The sequence below is a fragment of the Rousettus aegyptiacus genome, unplaced genomic scaffold, assembly GCF_014176215.1.
Source record: "Rousettus aegyptiacus isolate mRouAeg1 unplaced genomic scaffold, mRouAeg1.p scaffold_m13_p_4, whole genome shotgun sequence".
Classification (NCBI taxonomy): Eukaryota; Metazoa; Chordata; class Mammalia; order Chiroptera; family Pteropodidae; genus Rousettus; species Rousettus aegyptiacus.
The window spans coordinates 139,488,490-139,513,372 of NW_023416307.1; the positions used below are offsets into that span (position 1 = coordinate 139,488,490).

At 35.9% G+C, this 24,883-nt stretch overlaps 1 protein-coding gene across 4 annotated transcripts in view; it reads left to right on the forward strand.

Moving 5' to 3' along the window:
- The window catches only part of RARB (retinoic acid receptor beta), a 647,500-nt gene that overhangs the window by 307,408 nt on the left and 315,209 nt on the right, over positions 1-24,883 (forward strand). The gene's annotated exons all lie outside the window — the stretch shown is intronic.

Sequence of the window (24,883 nt, forward strand, 5' to 3'; positions counted from 1 at the left end):
AAGTGGATGCCTGGGCCACTGTCTTCTTATGGAATAAGATGAATCAAATTTAATAATATGAAAATCTGCATACACAGAGTTACATTTTTTTTTTCCAATTTGTTGCCGAAATCTCAAGTCATTGTACTGATGAAAATAACCACTTTCAAGTGAGATTGTGTGTTGTTAATTTAGTGCTGAGCTATTTTGCCAAAAGTCCACAAACTTGGCAAATGTTTAGACAAAATAAAAATTTTAGGATGTTTTGGGAATAAAGACAGTGGTCATCTGTCACCCTGAGGGCACCGATTATAGCAGTAATTTATTTCGCCATTATTTCATGGTGAATTGTGAAATGTGGTGTTGTGAGAGGTAATGTTGAGAGACTCTGACCTCAGGAAACTTACAGTCAAAGACGAAAGTACTAATTAGAAAAGGTTCGTCTTGTTGAACCAAAAATGGTATTTGTGCAGATAATTTGGTGGGGTGGGGAAATAGGGCAGGAGGACAGAAGTTTAGAAATGGAGCAAGAGAGGTTACTATTTCCTGACCCCAATCTGTGTCCTTGGACAAGTTATTTTAGCCCTGTGTGCTTCAGCATCTTCACCTGTGAAGAAAGGATAATAATGGCACTTTCAAAGGGCTGTGATGAGATTGTCATCAGTTGATACATGCGAACTACTTATAACAGTGTTATAACAGTAAAACCTCGATAAATAACAGTAGTCATTATTTTCATCTGTGCTCTGCAGTCCAAATCTGTCCACTTATAAGTAAAAACCTTAATTGTCATAGGATTGTCATTCCATCAACTGTTGGTTCTAACAGTTGCTTCCAAAATATACAGGTGGTTCTACATGCACATGTACTTTTACATATTTCTTAAATGTCTATATTAGGCATATGTAAGTTTTTACTTCACAGTTTTTTACCCTGCCAAGGCTTTCCTCCAAACTTCAGAATTCTCCAGGAGAGAATCCTGAATGTGGTATTGGAAAGAACTCTTTTTCATGAGTAACCATGACCTGCTGAATAATTTTGTATTTATCACAAAAAGTTCACATCCAAGAAATACACATGGGTTTGAGGTTATCTTTTCCATATGAGCTGCCTTCAGAAACAGAGAACTTAAGCAAAGGTTGAACCATTCTTTCTTTCTAGAGCCTGCAGGCTCTATGGCCCACTTTTTTCTATAAACCATCTCTAATAATGATTGATCTAATTTCAGTGATGTTTTTAATCAGGTGCATTTCTCAAACATTATAATTTTGCTTCTGTTAATACCAGGCTGCTTTAATATTAATTGCTCAATCATTATGAAGTTGGCCAATCCAATAAAAAGACACCTAAAGAAAAAAAAATTAATAATGACATTTCAGAGAAGTAAAATAACACTTTAATGATGACCACATGGTTGAAAGGAAAGCTACCTTTCAGACTGTTTAGTAAAATTCTTTTAGCAGAATGGCTTGGTGGAATATTTGACAAAACAGGGATTTCCATGAGTTCTGATGGGAAACTCTGGAACATGAAATGACCTTCTCACCATCGTTGACCCCTGCCCTGACTTTAGGTAATGCTAAGATTTCTTTTTTCTTCCACAAGAAATCTTATTTCAGAACCAAGGCCAAAATAAGAAATTAAAAGATGCATGTGCCACTATCGATAATATTGTTTTGTTCATTTCTGAATCCCCTAATAAGTTTAAGTATATACATATTGCCACGAAGGTTAATATTATCTTTAGTACTTGCCACAATTTTCTGATCCCCACTTTGAGAAGAAGAAAAGAAACATGTATTCAGTGTTAGAAAGTGCTATGGATTAATGGAAAAAGATGAGGCTTGACTCCTAGAATCCAATGCTCCCATTGCAAACACAATGAACAAAGATAAAATATATAAGAATATCTAAAGAATATGTAGAGAATGTTTAGAAATCAGAAGAAAAAAGCAAATAATCCAAACTAAAAATAAACAATAGACTTCATTTTACTAAAAAGAATTCAAATGTCTCATAACAACCTCACATTAGTAATTAAGGAAATATAAATCAAGATCACCATGCAATACAATTTTGTATCAAAATTGCAAAGTTAAGAAGTATGGTGATAACAAGTATTGAAGAAAATGCCTATCAACAGATACTCTGAGAGAGGTTGCCCGTAAGAGGGTAAATTACTATAATCACCTTGAAAATGGCTTATCACTGTCCTATCAAATTGAATATTCATATTTCCTACAACCAAGCAATTTGTCTTCTAGGTACTATCCTAGAGAAACTCTTTAATATGAATACCAGGCTTCATGTTTAATAATATTCATGGGTTCATTGTTCGTAAATTATAAAAAAATAATAATAATTAGATACCATTCAAATATCAATGAGAAGACGAATGCAAAATTAAATCATGGCCTAGTGACTAAATTCAGTAGTATCCATCAGTGAAAATATAGGTATAGGCAATAATATGGATAGACACTAGAAGAATAATGTTGAGAAAAATAAATGCTTTAAGACTACATATAGGTGGCTAATGTTTTTATAAATCTAAAAGAAACATTGTTTAGAAAATATACATTTGCAATGAAACTATACATTTAAAAAATCAAGGGAATAATAAAGACCAAATTTAAGTTAATGGATAGCTCTTAAGTGTTAAAGAGAATGAATACGTGGATGGGATGGGAAAGGGCACATGGGGGCATGCAGCGGAAGTGAGGATCCTAATTCTTAAATATTCATTTTACTAATATGCTTTATAAAATATGCGTATATGTGCTACATTTATTTTTATAGTTAGTTATTAAGTGTACATAAAAAAAGATTTTTAAAAAACTATGACTATGTATATCCTTTGTATGTTAAAAATAGGAAAAAGGAAAAGTAGAGAAAAATGGCATAGCCCGGAACGGAAAATTCACATATTGAAAAGGGGGAGGTGGCAAATGGCCAAAAACTTATTCTCAAATTTTAGTTTTGAAAGTAATGTACAAATGCAAAAAATAAAATGCAAATTAATATTTTATTTCTTGCTTATGAGAAGACAAAGATTTAAAAGAAAGATCTCATTTTTTTTCAGGTTATAAAGAAATAAATACTCATATACAACCTTGGTGATGAGAATGAAATTTGATTTATCTTTTCTGTGGAATTATTTTGCAGCAAATAACAAAAGCCTTAGTATATTCATAAAAATAGCTTTGCATTTTTGCTCCTATGACTTTATTCCTAAGAAGTAAATGTTTTAGTGTGCTTTGGAGAACCCAGATATTAGCACAGACTTGTTCATAATTTAAATAAAACAAAAAACTGGAGACGACCTCCCTGGCTAATAAAAAGTGATTCATTAAAATAGAGAATACAAATTATAAACAGTCCTTTAAAATTTTGATGGAGAAATGAATGTATTGATATTCAATGGGAGAAGTTATAGAATTAACAGATTTAAGTTTTAAGTATCAAGAATACATAATATTCTTTTTTAACAGATGTATTTTGTATATGTTTGAGGTGTTTATATGGATGGAGGACAAAGTCCAGGGAGCATATTAATAGTATTTTTTTCTGAGTCATGAGGTTATCCATGATGTTTCTTTATCTTTAGTCAGTGGTCATGACTATCTTACTCACCACAGTAAACTCACTGCCTAGTTCTTGCCACATTAAATAATAACTTGCGGCATTAATTAAAATAAAAGAAGGGAGGCTTTTTATTGATCTAATTCAATTCTATTGAAACAAATATTCTATCTAAATCAGAATTCTTGTCTTCCAAGAGCTAAGGAATTAACCCTCCAGAAGAACATTTTCATTTTTTTTTTCTTTTTTTAAACACCTACAGCACCTGGTCTTCCTAGGTGGTCTCCCACCAAGTACGAACCAGGCCCAACCCCACTTAGCTTCCGAGATCAAACAAGATGGGGCATGGCCATAGACAACATTTGCATTTTCAAATGGTAACTTATAAGCTAAGGTCCTGACTCTGCAGTGGTAGAATTTCCAGGGAGATAATTTTGGAATGAGGAAGTTATTCTATCAGCTTTTTCAAGATTGTACCATATGGTATCCATGTAATCCATCCACACTCAAGTCCTCTTCTATTTCAATAGACTCCAGATAGATTATAAATGTTATTAGCATTATTATCTATAAAAATCATAATTACCAACTATATGAGAATCTGTATATATTATCTCATCTTTTTTCTACAACAAATATATAAGGTATTTTTAATTAACTTATTCATGTATATCCTATTTTATTTGGGAAAAAAAAGATTTTATGACAACTTACAAAAAATTACATGCACAACTTTTTTAAGTTGTAAAGGAGTGCATTTGGGGAAAGAGAAAATAAGTATGGGAAAAGTTGATTGAAACCAATTTGAGCGTGGTATATTAAAATACATCCAATGAGGTAGAAAATAAATGTTACTCTGATGACCTAAAGGCCTGTCCCAAGAAGAGAGTTCACATGGTCATATAGTTGATTTGGTTCATAAAATGAAGTTACCCAGCCACCCAGACAAGCATAGATAATTCTATCGTGAAGCAAATCCTAACGACGTACGTAGTAAATCTAGCTCTGTTTACGTGTGTTTGTGTTTTTAATAACATCTCTCAATGTAGGCCAAATTAATCATCCTAAAGCTCAGTCAGTGAAAGCAAGTCCCTGTGGGGATCCTAAGCAATGTCTCCGATACATAGCTCTCTCACGATCTGAACTTAATCCAAAAATAAATATTAGAGTGTCAAGATAAATAAATGGTCTTCATAGCCTTCGGGCATTTCTCCATAAAAACTATTTTCCTCAGCCAAGGATTTTTGTAAGCATTGAGAAGCCATGAATTTGACGTTATGCTCCCTTGACAAGGACCTGAGGAGCCGAAGGCCTACCCCACCCCTACGAACAGTGTTTTCACGCACAGGACGATTTTGAATCAGCTCCAACAGACCCCAGGTCATGGAAAATGTAGAGAAGCATGTTTAAAAGCATAGACTCTGAGCTCAGAAACACCTCTATTGTGACCCAGTTGTGTGACCCTTGGATAAATCACCTCACCTCTCAAGTCCTCTCGGCACTACTGTGCCCAAATTTCATCTGCCTGGAAGCAGTGCCAGAGTGAGGACTAAATAAAAGGATCTTTGGAGGTGCTTTGCGTAGAGCCTCTATTAAGCCCAATTTATTCCTTAGCATGGGTTAGTTTGTGGGATAGAAAGGCAAGGAATTGGGGAAGAGGAGACATAAGAACTTGAAGATAAAACAGAAATAGAAAAAAAATAATATCTAGAACTAAGCCTCTTGCTCATAGGGAAAAAAAAAAAATTACGTAAACAGAAGAAAATGGATTCAAGGGTGCATTTTTCTCAGTCAGATTAATTTTCGTTGGACGCCAGAAGGAATAGTATTCCCATGCCTCCTTTCCTTTCTCAGCTCCATCTCTAAATACACACGGTTAACAAAAGCACTAATGGGAGGAGATGCTTTATGTTTCCAAATAATGATACTGTCTTTTGTGTGGTCATTAAGGTACTGATGTGTGCAGCAATGTGTTGTCATTATTTTTATTTGGGGGAAAATATGAAGTATTTCCTAATCTTGTGGATCTTGCATTGCAGAGCACAGCAGGAGATGTTTAACTGGCAAATACTCTCTGAGGTCACAATGTGCCACATTTTTTTCAGGGAAAGCTTCAACTGCTCAACTAAAGAATGTGTTTCTTTAACAGGCAAATGAAAAAGAGACTGTCGGTTGATTCCTTGAGGTATGCTTAATTAATTCCAATCTATTAATGACGGCAATTTTCTCGTTTCAAGTGATAAATGGCGGCCCTTTCTAAAAGACATCTCAGAGAGAAAGGCTCTTCTTCCCACCCCCAGATTTTTTTTGTCTTTGTCCTTGGCTACTTCTGTCCATTGCTGTTCAGAATGAGCTCGCATCAGTAATAGTCATAAATGATTTACAAAAGCAATTCCTGTCTAATCACTTGGGACCTGGAGTTTTTATGATGTTGCCAGATGTGCCATCAAAAAAAATCATCCGGTTCAGGAACTTGTGATAAATCGAGTCAGAGTCAATTAATTCCCTGAAGGTTTACAAGGATTTGGGTTGGGGACCTTGCCTATCTTCTTCCTAGTCTCTTTATCCCCACGCTCCATTGAGTAGAAGACAAAAACAATTCTGTAAATACAAAGTTACTGGGAGGTGGGCAGCATGTGTTAGAGGCCCTATCACAACTTGTATGTTTCTCTCATGTATTAAAAAGACATTTTAGTCCAATGTAAGGAGGGGAAAGTTTGAAAAGCCCCGCACAATCGTATTTCTCAAGCAGACTGTCATTCGTGGTGCTGGTGCCAACATTGTGTACATACTCAGACATTGCTTGGGGGATAATACTTTCCTCTTTTCGATGAAAGTTTCTCTCAGAATTCATGTTAACTTCCTCAGCACCCTCACCATGTGAGATTTATGTCTCTAATAAATAATTTTGGTTATTTCAGTCATAATGTGGTCAGTGGTTTAAACATTTATTTCTCCCATGAAAAGAGCAACTAGTTGTGGGTAAGTCCCACATTATCTGCATCTTCACATAGGGTGGTACCTTTCATCAGGGAGATGCTCACTAATTTTGTTAAATGAAGGAAAGAATCCAAAAATTAATGACTGTAAAATTTCATTCCAAAACATGTGAGGGAATAAATGGAAAGATCTTATTGAGCTTTTAAACCACTTTGCTGGATTGTGTTACAGTAACTAAGCTGGGCAGTAATGAAGTAACTTGCATTGAGGGAAGACTTTAACTCAGTTTATACCATCTGTGCAAGGACTTGAAATAGTACCTCTCAAACCAGGAATTCTCTGTTCCTAAATTACGGTCTCTCAGTAGAGACTGAAATATCTATAATCCAGTGTAACAAGGCACAGTAGTGTGCTTTGATGACAAATTAAATCTTTTGGGGAAAAAAAAAAATCCCCTATGTTGTCTCTGATTACATAGTCAAGGAATCCTATGAATTTGCTGATATGTAGGCTTTTCTTTAATGTAAGCCGGCAAGAAAGGGGTGGGAGTGTGGAGAAAAGGAAGGGGGGTGGGTCTATGGAGTCTCTTAGGGGAAGAGACTAGGTGTTGACATAATACAGAGTCACAGCAGTTATTCTGGAAGCTGCATTTACAGCTTTACAGAAGTGCAACAATGACCAAGAGCTCTGAATGTTCAAAATCTAACATTTACATAATTCTTCATCTTTGAATCTTACAGAACATAAAGACAGTATTTTTGCCCAATGATTTAGTGAATATCAGGATAGGAATTAGAAACCTTTTTGGTATAATTCTTTAAGTACAACTAAATAATGTCTCATAGTTAAATAATTTATAAATCAAATAGAGTAAAGCACTGTAACCTCTTGGGGCCCTCATAAGCTAATTATTCTCCAGATTTTCTGCTACCTTTTTAAAAGATTTTGCTTGGTAGAAATCAATGTAATTAAAAACTATTGGTCAATCATCTTGTGGAGTTAGCTACGTTTCCACAGACAATATAATAATAATAGTTAGATACTAGCCACTACAGCTTAGATTATCTTCTCATATTTATTATTAGATATTATAGCCTGCAGTTTATTTTAATACATGCATTTACTGAATAGAAATAGCTCATAAATGTTCCAATATTGAGACATCAGAATATATCAGAATGTAATTTATCTAAAATATAACCCTAGAAAATTAAACTATATTGTCCTTACTTTTATTTTGGTCTTGGTCCATACGCATACGCAATTTTATATTATGGTAGTCATAAAGCAAAGACAATTTTTACTTACGGTTTCTTCTTTTTTTTTTTTCTATTACAAGTGCATGCTGTTGCTTGTTGCTCTGTTTGATGTTGCTGAGGATATAGCTTGCTATATACTCTGCACTTCTCTTTATGAGCAGGAGAGAGATCTTTTCTGATTCCTAAAGCACAAATAATCATGTTTCTAGTGAGCAATTTTTTTTTTTTTATCTTATGATGATGAAGACTCATTTGATGATCACACCTTTTTGCATTGGTTCCTAGAAGGCCTGGAGCTTAGCTGAATGTCTCCCTTTTCAACTTATCCCAACTTCTCTCAAACCCCTGATTTTACATTCTACCTAATCCATAGAAAATTCATCTCTTAGAATGGAATCCAACCTTCCTTTGGTATTTAAATATCTCAAAAAGAGTTCCAATGTAGAAAGAAGTCTTTAGAAAATTAATTTTAAAGCAAAAAATAAATCTGTTTACATTTAGTAAAAAGATAAGAACATTAAAACACCAAAAAGTTCAGAAATCACTTTCTTTTTCATCAAACCATGATCTGATTGTGATTTTATAGTTTTATATGTTTCAATTAACTCAATTGTAATTGCTTGTCAGCATTTTATTCTAAGCAATAAATTTGTCATAAAAAAAGAGTAGAAATAATCAAATTTCATTGTTCATTATTTTAGTGTTTATTCTCCGTATCTCTTCCTACATCTTTGGAATACATTCTTTTGCTAGCAGCTGTTGTGATAGGTTTTATTGCGAGATATTTTAACAATTTCCTTTCTAATTTTCTTTCAGTTTTATATTAGATTATTGCTTTTTAGAGTAAGAAAGAAAATGTTCAGAGGGGAAAGAAAAAGAGAAATGGAGGAGATGATATAAACATGTGCACTATGAACAATTCATATGTTTACATGACTTGTTTACATACTAGGTAGTCATATTCAGTTTTAAGATATAGAACAAAAATATTTAAAATTATTTAGATAGTTAACCAGTTAGTAAATTACTATTTAGCTATTCAATTTAGACAAAAGCATTTGTATGTCAAGATTGTAGGAAGGTGTTGGTATCTGTGAAGCCCTGTATCAAATTGTTATGATAGTTGCTCGGGTCTGGACCTCTTTGAACACTCAGTGGTGCTCCTGCCTTCTCAACTCTCTCCTGACTTCTTCTCTTTCAGACATGCTCATAGGAGTGTGGTGGAAAGGGATATTAATTTATACCACAGAGCAAATGACTAATATGGTTTACTACCTTATGCCTCTCATGGGTATTCCATTTTAACAGAAACATGAGTTTTAACCAAAAGTATTAGAATGTGACCCTAAAAGTGGGTATTTGGCATCTGATAGTATTTGAAAGACAAGAGATATTTCTTGCTACAAAAAGTCTTTATGCTACCACTGAAATCACATCACACAAGCTGTTGCCTTTTCTCCCTATAGGTCTTGACATGAGAATTTCTTTTCCAGTTTCACCTGAAGATATTTATTCCTTGCGAGTCTACTAATTCTTCATCAACATAGGCCTTATTCTTGAAATCAGATCACTTAAAAATATGTGGTGTTATATAGTCAATTTCTAATGCTGTAAATGATAAAAAAAGCTTTCTGATAGTTATTCATGGCTAAAGAAATAGATTTTTTACATCACCAAATTTGGCTTGTAGGTTTCAGTAGTAACATGCTTAATTAGTATCTTTAATCTGATCCAGACACTCAAAAGAAGTACTCGTGGCATTAGCTCAGTTATCCCTAATATCATATTCAGTTTCTGAATTTATTCCAAACGAATCCATCAAATTTTATTCCTATTACTCCTCTCACCACATTTATTGCATTTTCAAGCATTTTCTTAGCACCTTATAAAGTTCAGTGAGTTTAAATGTTTTTTTTGTTTGTTTGTTTGTTTTTGTGGAACAAAGACATATTAAAATTTTAACTAGTAGGGAATTTCAGTCAGTTAGTTATATTTTACCATTGACTTATTGTGAAATTATTGCTGCATTCCCAGGATAAAAAATAAAAAAAGGAGGGGGGACGCCGAGTCTAAATTAAAATTACGTGTAGAAATTTTATGAATATTATCATATTTAAAGGAAAAAACATAATGTTTTGATAAGATATTTGTAGTGATATATAAAAAGTAAACTTCCATAAAATACTCAAAATTATATATATATGTATATATGAAATATATACAATCTGTTAATTTCCTAGAATCTATCTTTCCACCTCTACTTAAATCAATTATTTGGTTAATGAACTCATGCAAACAAGGTTGTTAGGGGGTTTGTGGTTATATTTATTTTATTCTGTTTGCTTCAAGTCATTTAAAATTCTTCATCATGGTCAGCATCTACTTGTAAAGTAGGTTATCAAGTGTACCATTAATAAAATTTTAAATTTTCAAAATCTCATATATCTGTAGATAAAGTTTTCTCCATAGTGCCTGACTTTTAAGTGGGACATTCTTATGCCTTACTATTATTATATCTCTCAAGGGGAGCTATTACAGGCCAAGGAAAAAAAAAGCATTCCAGATGCATCTGTCAGTTTCTTAGTTTGGGTTCCCTTCGAAATAGACACTGAGATAAAGATATGAGTGCGAGTAGTTATATTAGAAGGTGCTGGAAATTAGACTAGTGGGGTGTTGACAGGTCAAAGAAGGAAGACAACAAATTATTGATTATCATGCAAGTTACCATGTGGGCAGCTGGTACTTAATCCTACCAGTTTAAGCAGTGTAGAACCTGCATCTTTGGGCTATCCCACTCAAGGGGCAAGCAGCTGGATTATTTATCTACCACCCCACCAAATGAGAATTTCACAGAAGGATACTCATTGCCCAGTGCTTTCTACTACCACACGCACAGTGGGAGTGGGCTCAGGTGGCCAGAGAAAGCCCTTTCACAAAGAGATGCAGGTACTGGCAGTTAGGAAACACCAAAATGATCATGCCCCGAGGATAATGGCCCCATCTCCCCCAGCGACGGCATCTGCTACAGTAGTTACTAGTTCATGGCCACCTAGTTTTTTGATCATCAGAGAAATATACTGCCGTTTCCCTATACACTGATCAGTCAACTCACAACAAATATTTTTAAAACAGGATAGATACTACCTACCATCAGGTGCCTTTTCTAGTATGTCTAATTGCTCAAATAGCTATATATATTATAGATGCTAATACAGTTAAATGTTTACCCAACTGCAGTTTACCAGCACTGGAAATATTCTATCTTGGATGATCCCTATTCCTGATTTGTTTGCCCATGCAGTAGAAGACCTCTCTCTAGAATTTAGAATCCTCTCTTTATTAAGCTGACATTTTAAGTGAAATTTCTAATTCTAAAGAAGAAATCCCTATTTCTCACTCAAGATTTTATTCCTAAATCATTCAGGTCACATTTTAGCTTTCAGGTATATAAATCACTGATGCTTTACAGTGGAGATTTTGCTAGTTGGTCAAGGAATAATGGGGTAATTTGCTTGGGGATAGAGTGCCAGCTCGGGTCTCCTAAATATGTTTTTATTTTGAGCCTTAACTGAAGGAATCTTAGGAGTTATTCCCCATGCCCATCTTACCCATTCCAGATAACTTTTTATTCCAGCTTCATGTGTGCTTGAGAAACCATTTAAAAAGAAGTAGATTATCTAGTTAATAGTGTTTGGATACAGCACAATAGCACAATGAGACACACAAAAATTATGTTGAGATTCATTTTGTAGCTTGGAAGTGCCCTGGAACTACTTCAGGAATAACTGAGGTACGCAATCATGTAAAAGTGTGACACAATGAATTTTATGAAAAGAAGAGCTTTTGTCCCCAATACCTATCTTTTCATGGTTGTTTACTTCTCTGTAAATAATGTTTCATTCTTAGAATCACAGAATCATGAGGTGACAATGAAAAGAAGACTTAAAAATAAATTATCAAGTTCAATGCCCTAACCTAACGATGAAGAACATGAGATTGAGAGAGGTCATGTGCTTTGACCAAGGACCACAGCAGACCTGGAACATGTACTCACATTTTTTCTTTCCTCTTCTTAGTTCAATGTTCTTCTTATATATTCTGAAAAATACTAAGCAAATCACACATCGAAAACATAGAAAAAGCAACCATTTATTTTTGACAAGTGGTACTAGCTAGTGAAAATTACAAAACAAAAATTAAACTGCCAACATTCCTTTCTTCTTGCTTCATTTTTTTCTATACTACCTAAACCTTTCTGCATACCAAATTATTTACTTATTTTGTCTCTATTCCTCTACTAGAATAAAAACTCTGAAGGTGTAGGATATTTGGCTGTTTTATTTCCTGAAGTATTCAAGCATTTGGAACAACATCAAGGTGCTCCAAAAATGTTTGTTGAATGAGTGAATAAATGAAATCCAGGCTCTTTATAGGATGTTTCATTGTTTTGAATGAAGCCCTAAGGATCCAAAGATCCCTGTTTCTATCAGAGAAAGCTAATTTTAGAAGGAGAGGAAGCTCCTAATCTAATATTCTGAAATTTTGAATTAGGCTATCAGAATACATTCAAATAGAATGTATTCTACCAGAATACATTTGAATACATGATTCATCAAAAGGTTCATCCATATATTGACAGTTAAATACTGATTGCTCAACTTTATTCCAGTGATTCAGTTGGATTTCTATTGCTGACTTTTCAGGCAAGTCATGTGCTGCCATTTTACATTTCTTTTTAATTAAAAATTAAACAAATAAGGCATACCTTAGTGCACGCGCATGTACGCATGTGCATGCGTGCACGTGTGCCCACACACCCACACACCCACACACATACACACACACATACACACACCCACACACCCACACACACACACACACACACACACACACACCCAATCTAGGGTATAATCTTATTCTAAATATCAGCATCATTCTGTCTTTTTAAAAAGATAATACTCATGCTATACATTACATTCCCTGGACTTATTTATCTTAAAAGTTTATGCCTTTTGACTACCTTTATCCATTTCACTCATTCTCCACCCCCCGCCTTTGTCAATCACCAATTTGTTCTGTTTTTATGGGTTTGGGGTGTGTGTGTGTGTGTGTGTGTGTGTGTGTGTGTGTGTGTGTGTAGAGCTTACATATACAATGAGATTATAGTATTTGTCTTCATCTGATTTATTTCATATAACATAATGTCTTCAAGGTCCATTCATGTTCTCATAAACGGCAGAATTTTCTTTTCTATGGCTGAATAATATTCCACTGTGTGTGTGTATACACATACATACATACATACCACATTTTCTTTATTAATGGACACATGGGTTGTTTCCATGTCTTGGCTTTTGTAAATGATGTTTCAGTGAACACAGGGGTATGGATATCTTTTGGAGATAGCGATTTTGTTTCTCTTGGATAAATATCTAGACGTGAGATTGCTGGATCATACTGTAGTTCTATTTTAATTTTTTAGAAATTTCCCTACTGTTTTCTATAATGGCTGTACCAATTTGCATTCCCACCATCAGTGAACAAAGATTCCCTTTTCTCCACATCCTCTCCAATGATTGTTGTATCTTGTCTTTCTGATAATAGCCATTCTAATAGATGTGGGATGATATCTCTGTGATTTTGATTCACATTTCCTTGATGTTAGTGATGTTGAGCACTGTTCCATGTATCTGTTGGCCATCTGTATATCTTCTTTAGAAAGATGTTTGTTCAGATCATCTGCCCATTTTTAATCAATTTTGTTAGTTATATGAGTTCTTTATATTTCTGGATATAACCCTTTATCTCATATATAACTTGCAAATATTTTCTCTCATTCCATAGATTACCTTTTCATTTTGTTGGTAGTTCCTTTTCTGTCTGTACAGGAAGCACCATTCTATCTTAAAATATAACATTATTCTATACCATTTTTTAAATATTTTACTCTTCTTTTTTCTTAGAAAAAAAGAAAAAAAAAAAGTCCCACTGCACAATACCTTTGATCCAGCCCTCTAATCTGACACTTTTATCTTCTTTTCCTCATTTGTTTTATACAAGAAATGTATTTCCTTTCTTAAACAATGCAGTAGGATCACACTGAGCCCCACAGATGTGGCTGCCAATTACCAAGCTGCTGAACTTGTACCTTCTCTTAACCTTCAAGGGAAGGCGGCCTGGACATAGTGCTAGTCATCTTCCTATGAAGCTCCCGACTACTTCATTATCCTTGGCATTCATGAAAAGGTCTTTCCTTTTATCAAGGGACTCTTCACTTAATAAAGTGGCCCACACAGAATACGTAAGCAGTGAAGAGCCCTGAGTTCTATCTAATGTTTGAAAACAAACATGAATCATGGCTCCCTGTGTTGAGACAAGGGCTTTAAGTTAAAAGGGAGGCAGAAGGCTGAGGACGTATCACCTATTCTCACTGTCATTGTGACAAGTGACCACAAATGTATGTGAGTCCACAGACCAGTTTAGTCTACACACAGCTTCGCAATTTCTGTGTGTCCCAACCACTCGACCCCTTCATCAGTCAGCTGGAGCTCCATTTGCAGACGGCGGTCAGGTTAGTTAAACAAAGATCACCAGAGACCAAAGAAAGTCATGGACTTCTCTCTTTGTTGTGTCTGGCTTACTATTACTTCATTTAACCTCTCTGTTTGGAAATGAATGGCTTCTTAGGTACACAGTCATTCTGTGGGTGGGTATCAAAGACACTTCGAAGTTTACTCCTAACAGACACTTACATAGATGCTTTAAGGACCTGTAAACATATGAGCTAGGATGAGATCCCACTTCATGCCCATGCAGTCATAATTAACCTAAAGATTTGACAAAGTCAGTTTTTTTGTTTTGTTTTTGTTTTTGTTTTTAATAGGACTGTGGATAAACCGCAGGGACCATAGGGTACCTTTGTGAGAATTGAGAAAAGAAACACCCTGGAGGGAGGCAGACCCCATGGATGTATGGCTGGGACAGTACATTTCAGCCCCTCGCACCTCCTGAGCTGGACCCTCCCCCCTCGACTTGGAGCAACATGCACAGTTGTGTAGAGTGAACATGGGTTTTTACTCTTCTCCTCCATCCCTAGCTCTCCCATTCCCACATTACTTTGTAAATCAAAAACATTGCAGTTCTCAGACTTATAATGCAGTCCTATTCAAAACAAACTAAAGAGTCATTGAAAACAACATCTCCCTCCCTTATGTTGGACAAAGGTTACTTTGTCTTCAAAATGTGTTTTGGGCTTTATGCACCTATCTGCCCTGTGGTATGACTGAAAATACTTCCAGAAAAGTTTCACTTGCCATTTTCCTACATTCGACTTTGACTTTAAAGTTAAAAACAGAAACTATGATAAAAGTTAAATTCAACAATCCCCATTTATGACGTGTTATTGTAGTCAACATCCTACAGAAATTAATGCACAAATCTTTTAAAACATTTCCCTCAAGGGCTGCTTCTGCTTTGTAGAGATGAGGTTTTGGGTTAGGTTCCATAACTTCTCAGGCTATCAGTTTAGGGCAGATAATAATAAAATTAGCTAGCAGATAAGATACATGAGATAAGAAAGCTGAAGCTGTATTCTCAGTTATAGCCTATAATGTTTTAGTTGGTTCTAGAGAAAATTATCCTCACACCTTTCCTCATTCCCATCCAACACACCCAGGACCGTGCTAGGCACATAGAGTAATAAAATTTGTAGGTTACTAGGGTTATCTAGACCAAGGGTTGGCAAATTACAACTGTGGGTCACATCTAGTCCGCAGTAGCTTTTGAAAAGATTTTATTAGAACACGGCCATGCCCATTGGCTTATGTATTGTCTATGATTACTTTCTCATACAAGGTCAGAAGTTGCAGAGAGACCTTGTCTGACTTGCAAAACCTCAAATATTCACTCTCTGGCCCTTTATAGAAGGTAATTTGCCAACTCTTACTCTAGGTCTACCACAAGAAAGTACATTCAATAACTACTGTATTTTAATATCAATATAAATTTAGTTTGTGGTCCAGACCTGGATTAAATATGTGATTTTAAGTAAATTACCTTTATTCACTACGGTTTCCTCATCTTGACGAAAAAAAGGTAACCATACCTATCTAATATATTTTAATAATTAATTTAGTTAATAAATGCAAAGCACTCAGAGCCACGCCTGAGACATAGTTAAGCAGTCAGCAAATGTTAGCTCTTATTCATCAGAATGATTGATTTTATTGATCCTGAGTTACCAAGGACCAAAACATGTTCAAGGCACTTGACAATATTACTTTATTTCAGCATAGCAAGAACACAAAACATGACAAAATCCTAAAAATTGCCTGACAACGGAGCGGGTGCTGAGCAAAGATGATGAACTTTTATAAGCCTTCTTGATTTGCATAGATTTGAGCCATTTCCACAAAAATTTGACAAAGGAAAATTTCATATATTGTCACATGCCTTGGCATTTAATTACAAAAGCAGTGGAAGGCATACTGCCATGCATATAGTATATCTTGCAATATATTGCAGGAGTCATTATAGATTAGTAAAAATTTCTTAATGCTTATCAATAACACATAGGAAAAGCTATATGGATTTGCCATATAGTATAAGAGCATCGAGAGATGGAATAGCTGTGTGGTTCATCTCCCCATGTTTCAAATCTGAAATTTTATATCTAAATGTAATTTTGCCATTTAAACCAGGGTTTGGAAAACTTTTTTTCTGTAAAGGGTCAGATAGTAAATATTTTTGGCTTTGAGTATTATACAGTCTCTGTTGCTACTATTCAACTCTGCTTTTGTAGCACAAAAGTAGTCATAAACCATATACAAATGAATGTGCATGGCTGTATTTCAATAAAACTTTATTTATAGAAATTGATGGTAGGCCAAATTTGCACTAGGGGCCATAATTTGCAGACTCATGATTTAAACAATTACAAATAGTTTTTTTTTTTTTATTTCTTTCTCTTCTCCTTCTGTCACATTCTCATTCATGTGTATACTACCTATTTCCCTCATTAAAATATTCTCATTTGCTAGGAACCTAAGATACACCTGAAGGAAAAGAGGTATATGGTGCTACCTAAATTTCAGTTTGTTTTTTCAAGTATTTATATTGGTTGTGGGTGGAGGATGAGTATTGCCATTTTCTTCTAATAAATTAAAATGAGATTGTCAAACACCGATGGACAACGAACCAGTAATGGACTGAAGTTTAAAAGTTTATCTATACTCCATTTCATATTGTCATATATTTAGAATGAAACTGAAAGGAAAATTGAAAAATTGCCTAACTAGTAAGTCCAATGCAGAAATTAATTCAGTAATACAGGCTGTTTACGCTCAATCATGCATCGATAATTCTAACAACTTGCTGTTTAACATTACCTGTGTTATATAAAGGAACATATAATTATTTAAACAACTTTCTTGAGATATCTGTGACATGAAGACATAGTGTATATTTAAGATGTAAGACTTGATGTTTTTATGCATATATATACACATTGTGAAAAGATGATAATCAAGCTAAATTACTTATCACTTCTATTTAATTACCAATTGGTGTCTGCCTGTGTAAGTGTGGTGAGATTTAATTTAAAATCTATCCTCTTAGAAAAAGTACAATCCAATGGTGCTAACTATTATTACTGAGCTGTATATTAGATTTGCAGAATTTATCCATCTCAACTGATTCTATCCAGCTGAACCTTTGTACTCTTTGACCAACATCTTCCCATTTCCTCCACCTCCCAGCCCTTGGAAACCACCATTCTACTATCTATTTTTATGAATTTGGCTTTTTTAGATTCCACATATCAGTTATATGTGGGATTTGCCTTTCCACATCCAGCTATTTCACGTAACATGATGTCCTCTGGGTTCATCTATGTTTTGTAAATTACAGGATTTTCTTCTTTATTAAGGCTAAATAGTATTTCATTATATTATATTATTATATTATATTATATTATATTATATTATATTATATTATATTATATATATATCACTTTTTTTTTGTATCCATTCATTTGTCTATGGGCAGATATGTAGATTGTGTCTATATCTTGACTATTGTAAGTAACACTGCAAAGAATATGGGGATGCAGATATCTCTTCAAAATACTGATTTTATTTCTGAAGGAATGAATGCCTTGTTAATGAGACAATGTGCTATCCAAAACATCATGTTACTAAATCTTTATATCATCTATCAAATTATATGCTAATTTGGTGCTTTTTTTCACAGTTGTGCCAATTATTTTATTCTCCACATTCTTATGAATGTGAAAGAAAAAATGTGTTAAAACCCTCTGATTGTTAGCTTGAAGTCCACATCTGCATGAACTGAGAGAACAAAGCAATTTAACTAAAGAAACTCCAGGTAAAGCTATGTAGAGTAAAATCTTAATTATCAGAGATTATTTACTTGGGAACCCAAACTAGGGCACAGGGAGGAGGTAAGGGATGTCCCTGAGTATCATGACAGGTAACGCTTTTGTTCTTGGCTAATAAACGAACCTCTCAAGCTTTCCTCAGAGTTCGCATAGTCTTAATTTAAACAGATTTTTTTGTGTGTCTTTTTCCCCCTTGCTCACTACTGCATTTTATTTTTAGCTTTTTATGGATGCATGATACACATACAGAAATGAAAATGGTTTAATGAATTCACAGTACCAGGTCAAGAACCAGATGACCATCACCCTAGAGCCTCTTTTTTTCTCCCTTCCCTCACTGTCCCCGAGTTTCACTGTCCTGACTTCTAGCAGCATAGATCTGTGTGACTCTGCATACTGCAGTTACATGCTCTGGACTCTTTCTTGTCTGGCTTCTTTGACTTAATATTATATATGTGATATCCATATTATTGTATGTAGTTATCATTTTCATTTCTGTAGGGTATTTCACTGCATGAATATACATTTTACTTCTCCATTCTATTACCCATGTGCCTTTGGGAAGTTTCCAATTGTGGACTATTGCAGATATGACCACTATGGGCTTCTAGCACACTGCTTTTGTTCACCACATATGCACATTCCACTGACTAGACTCCTACAGGTGTTAACTGCTGAGTCACGGGGTAAGAATACATTCAACTTTAATAGTTTCTATCAAATAGTTTCCTGAAGCGCATAGCAGAGTTAAAAAAAAAAAAAATGAGACATCAGTCCTGCTAAAGGCAGGCACGCAGATGGCAATAGTGAGGAGAGCCGAAATAACATTTAAGAGTACTCGCCATACCTTGGCGGAGCGTTCGTTGGTAATTGGTTTTAACTATGTTGGCCTTGACTCACCAAAGATGACAAACCGTGGCCAATCATTTCTGTTTCAAATAACAGAGGACACTTTCAATAATGTAACTGTCATTTTTAAAGTCCTCACCCTTACATTGACAAACTTCTCTTTTGGAAAAAAGTCAGTCTTGCAGCCCCTCATTGCCCACTATGATTCGCTCTTTCTTTGGTGAATAAATTAATTAATTCTGCGATATGTTTCTAAACTATTGGCCTATCAGAACAGAGAAATACTAGTGAAAAATGTGACCGTGTAACTATCCAGAGGGGCCAACTCACCAAAAATATACAAAAGAGCATTTCATATATTTTTTTTGAAATTGCAATGTATCTATTATAATTTCATAATCAGGATAGAGGACTTTGATATATGGAAATTATAAGGTCAAATGTATCTGGTGACTTCTCTGGGAGGAACAGAAGATCAAAAGTTTGGAACTCGGGCCTGAAGGCATGTGCCTTGTTATAGGAGGAAACTGTCTATGGGGCCTTGTCCTTGGCTTTGTTGCTTTCTCACTCTTTGTACTGGTAGAACATGTTTTGACTTCAAAAGAAGAGCCTCTGGCCAGGTAACCAAAGCATTCCTGGAGGGATCAGAGTGAGGCAAAGAAATGGGCTTTGTGGGAGCATTTCCCACCAGTAAGGGCCCTTGCTAATAGAGAGCACCTTGCTAACTTTGAAGGGTACTAGTACTTAGCATATGTATTTTGGCCACACACAGGGAGACTATCTGAGGTAATGGAGTTCAGTGACTTTTTGTTTGTTTGTTTAAAATTACACACACACACACACACACACACACACACATATAAATGTATATAGGTAGAAATGAATTTAAATATAAATATATAAGTATTTGTTAATGTCTTATGTACTTTTCACATCTAATTCCTGGGGCTGTGGAAGAAATTTCTCTACCATCAGCAGTCTGAGCAAAATTTCGACAGGTATCATAAAATGCACCTGAAAGGACTTCAGAGCCGGAGCGAGTCTGGCACAAGTTACATGGTTCCCAAGGGAATTATGAGATTCCAGGTTCCCATGTTTTGTGCCCTGACTATGGGCCAGGTTCTTTCTGAATATCATTTGTTACCTTCACCATAATCCTGAAAGGATAGCATTATCATTCCCATTTTACATGTGCAAAGGCCGAGGCTAAGAGAGGCTAAGCCATGTTCTCCATGTCATACACTATAGCCAGGAGTAGAGCCGTGACCTTCATTGATTTCTCTTCCATTATCACACCCAACTCAGAGAGGATTTACAGAGGCTCATTCTGAGGGTGCATGGAAACCACACACAACTACAATAGGAATGACTAAGGAAAGAGAGGATGGTGGTTGGAACACATGTTTGGTGAGGGCCAAATGGGAAAACGGCAAAGAAAAAAAAAAAAAAACACCTGTCAAGTGGGGCTGATTGATTTCACCCAAACTTATAAAGATCCCAGCCAGTGGTTGTCAATCGCAGCTGCACTCAGTCACCTGGGGCCCAGACTCCAGTACCCAAGTTTCTGTTTCATTTGGTTTGGGATGAAACCCCCGGCAGCCGTGTATTTGAAATGCTTCCCAGGTGATTCTCTGCAGCCAGGGTTGAGAACCGCAGATTGAGATAAAATGCCTTTGTAGACTAAGCAATTAAATCTAAATCATGACTGTAATTTTTTAAAGAAAGCATGAAAATGAAATGAAAGCATATATGTGAAAGGGTTTGATAAACTGCAAACTGGTCTACATATGGCACTTTAATGAAGAGATAAATGAAGAACATAATTTATGAAAGTAATTGGACACCTGGTCCATGAGGAGGGGGAGACACAGGGCTTTTATGCGATGATTTCAAGCCAGTTTTCCCTGTGACTGGCCCATCACTGTCCCTCTGGCCTTCAGGCTTTGGAAAAGAAACTTGGAGTGAAAAGAGGCCAATGGTACATAAAGGTGGAAAAATAAGAGGCCACTGGGTCTCACAGTCAGCAGAACCAGCGCTGTTCCCGGGACGTTACTACAAATGGAGTAGCTCTGTGATTTGTGACAGTAATTCCTGATGTGTTTTGGTTTGAGGCTGTAGTATCTGTTAAACCAAACTGGAAATGTCAATTTGTAAAGACAGAATCTTAGAATTTTCATTTTAAATAAGCCAGATTTTACAAAGGAACTCTCACCAGAAGTGCATTTTATATTCGAAGACATGACCTAACTTTTTGAGAGCTCAAAGCCCTAAATTACCACTTAAAAATATGTGCCTAAAGCAAGTCAGAGAGGGGCAATCTCTCTCTCTCTCGCTCTCTCTCTCTCTCTTTCTCTCTCTGTCTCATCCCGCACCCCAGATGTATGCACCCACATGCATGCAGTTATATATAAAACATTATTTTTCAAATAACACACATGTGTAGCTTGGTTACTAAAGATGGACACCCTTATAACCACCACCCATAAAAGGACCTAGACTTTGCTAAGTACCCCAGAAGCCCTCCAGCTACCTCCTTCCAAACACAAGCCTCCCCCACCCCCACCCCCACCATCAAGAGGAACCACTGTCCTGACTTTTACGGTAATCAAGTTTTCACTTTTCTTTATAGTTTTATCACCCAAATGTACATCCTCAAACACTAGAGTTAGCATTGCCTGTTTTTAATGTCGTTTAGATCTTTTTTTAATCTATGCTTTTGCCCTTTAATTTCTTTTTCATTCCGTTGCACTTTATTTGCTAAAGAAACCAGATCCTCTCTTCTATGTAGTTTTCATCAACCTCAGTCTCGCTGGTTGCATTCCCATAGTGCAGTTTAATATCTTTATTTGGCCTCTACTTCTTACAAGCTGGTAGTTGAATCTAGAAGCTTAATCACATTCCAAGCTGATTGTTTGTGGGGGGAGATGGAGAAGCTTTCTTGGAGATGTGTTCATCAGCAGCGCAAACTATCTAATTCTCTCTCTTTTCGTCTTGGAAATAGCCGCTAATTCTCAGTACTTACACCTTTACTTCATTAGGGGTAAATGGTGCTATTTCAATTCTATCATTCTTTCTTCATTTATTTATTGAAATATTTCTATGGAGAGAAACTTCCCCTCATCTACTATTTGGTTATCTGATGGTACAGTTGGTAGAAGAAAAGCAAGATAAATGCTTATTTCACTTTATTTAACAATGTTCGAAATAGTTAGATCCCTAGTACCCTCCCATAAAGGTGGTCAATTATTTTTTTTATAACATTAGAAATTCATGAATAAAACATATTTGATTTGTTTCAATTGATCATAGTGGTGATTTATGATCTCTATTAGGGGAATGTTTTCATGGCCGCACAAGAGCCTAAGCAATGTTCGTACAGCCATTACCACAGGTATGATGAAGAGAAGACAAAGGGGGCCTGAAAATTTCCACCCCTCCTTTCTGACCTGGGAAAGTCATATGACCAAGAGAAGTGAGGTGACAGAGTGAAGAGAGTCCAGGTTTCAGAGTCACTGACAGGAGACCTGAGCTTGGATCATCTTGGCTCTGTAACTTCTTGGCCGTGTGACCTTGTGTCTCTCCCTAAACCTCTCTGACTCCCTTTCCTCATCTGTAAAAGTGAGAGTAATAACATTTACCATAACTCTATGTATTAATTGAGAATGTGCACAAAGCACCCAGCCCAGTGTCCCACACATAGGAGGGGTCCGACATGGGTTCCTTCTCTTTCCTGACCCATCCTGCGAAGCTCTGGAGACACACTGAGTCTGAGAAGCAAAGAAGGGTAGGCCCGGCAGGGGGAAAGCTCACGAGAAACGAAAATACTTTACTTTAAGAATGGGATCATCCATAGGGAAACAGTCAAAGATTTAAGCTCATCAGTGCGTGTGGTTCTCCTTTTCTTCCCCTCCTCTCTCCTTTGTGTTGTGTAAAGGAGGTTTTCATTATTGTTATTCATTATTATTTCATTATTTCATTATTGCTATTTCTGAGGAAAGGTTAACTGGTAATTCTTCGAAGCATTTTATTATAACACAAACCAACAAAACATCCAACTTTTGAAAAGAATGGTCTTGGCTACCACACCATGGGCTTCTTAGGCAGAAGATAGGCAACCCCACTTTTATCTAGTTGGAAGGACTCCAGCTTCTAAGGAAGACAATTTTCTCTGACGACATTTCAGAACTGCTGTGACAGTTGTCAGTCTTGCACCCCACCCCCAAGACACATACCATCTCTTCTTACGCTGCTTTTTGTTACCCTTCAGGACCCCTTGAAATACCCAGGGTGCTGTTCTACATTTTCCCCAAGTTGTTCCTTTCACTTGTGAAGACTTATCAGGAAATATGGACATGCTTAGAAATTGCCATTTACTTTCAAAGAAAAGGAAATTCTTCTCTGTGAGAAAGCTGTAGCTGCATCCAGATGCACAGGTACATCACAACCAGTGGTTTCCCTAGCCTGGATCTTTATCTGTCCAGTGGAAAAGGAAGGTTCCATGGCATTCTGCCATAGTAACATAAAACTTTATCAACACTTATGAGAGAATCAGAAGTCATTCGGATAAGTTACTATAGGGTTCAACTATATCTATGCAGACATGATTAAGTACAGTTTGCTTGTGATTCTTGCAATAATCTTGAGGAAGGCTAAAGAGACACTTCTATTTCCAATTGATAAAATAGGAAACTGAGGCTCAGAGAGGTGACTCAAGGTCACAGAGCTACTAGAGCCAGACTAGCACTCAACTATCCTTACTCCCCATCCACTGGTCTTTGTGCTACCCTGGGTCTCCACTTACCTCAGGGTGGTGTGAGTGTCTACCTTTACACACACCTTGCTCCCCTGGCGAGATGGTTCCTGGGCCCTGTACTTGAAGTTCCGCTGGTGCAGACACTTGAATAAACATTCCCTTTCAGTCAACCCATAGTATAAGGGGTCTGTTTATTCACTTTAAGTCTTTATTCAGCACCTACAGTGTCAAGCACAGTGTCTCTAGCAGTAAGGTACCAGATACCCTCAAGGTGTGTATAATCTAGTGGAGAAACGGTTTTGTATGTATATTCTAATTAATATATAATTATGCCTGAAGATCTCTATTAAAATCAATTTTAATGATTTTCTTTCTTAAAAAGAAATTGATAAATGAATTGCCTCTAGGTTAAAAAATCAATGTGTATCCATACATCATCTTGTAGTAAAGAATAAGGAAGTCTCAGTTACCTTCTCATTTTCTGGCTGCTTTGGTAAGAAAAAAAGAGAGTGTACAAGCACAAAGTTGGGTAATAAGCATTTAACAGCTCTGAGTTGTCCTTGTGCCCGAGCCATGTTGCCTTTACAATTTGAAGCAACAGTAATGTGTTGTTCGGGGTCTACAATCAACAATTTGCTTTATAGAAGTTAATGTGTCTCTTGGTGCCATGACAGGATCTATAGGGGGGTCTGTCCCTTTGTATTGTTATATTACACTTGCCAACAGACTGTATGTTGCTGTTCCCCACTCCCCACTCCCAAACCCTATTTAACGGAATCTGCAGATAAAGCATGTGCTCACTGTCTTTGTTTCAAAGATGGTGTGTTCTGGATAATTGTGTTAGCTGATGAACCACAATGTCAAGGCTTCAGGAAGTCCCACTAGGTTTGGCAAAGGACTGTACTCCAGAATGATTTTAGAATGTAGGCTTCTCCACACTGCCAGGTCTATAAAGGTTTTTAGGTTCTTACAAGGAGATCCAAGTGTGATCCTTGAAAAAAATCTGGCATCAAAAATAGAGGTAAATTTATATAACATGGTACACATACCTCATTTTATAACTATTATTACTATGGCCAAAGTTAGACATTTGAGAAAAATTTGTTGATTTGAATATTTTTTCTA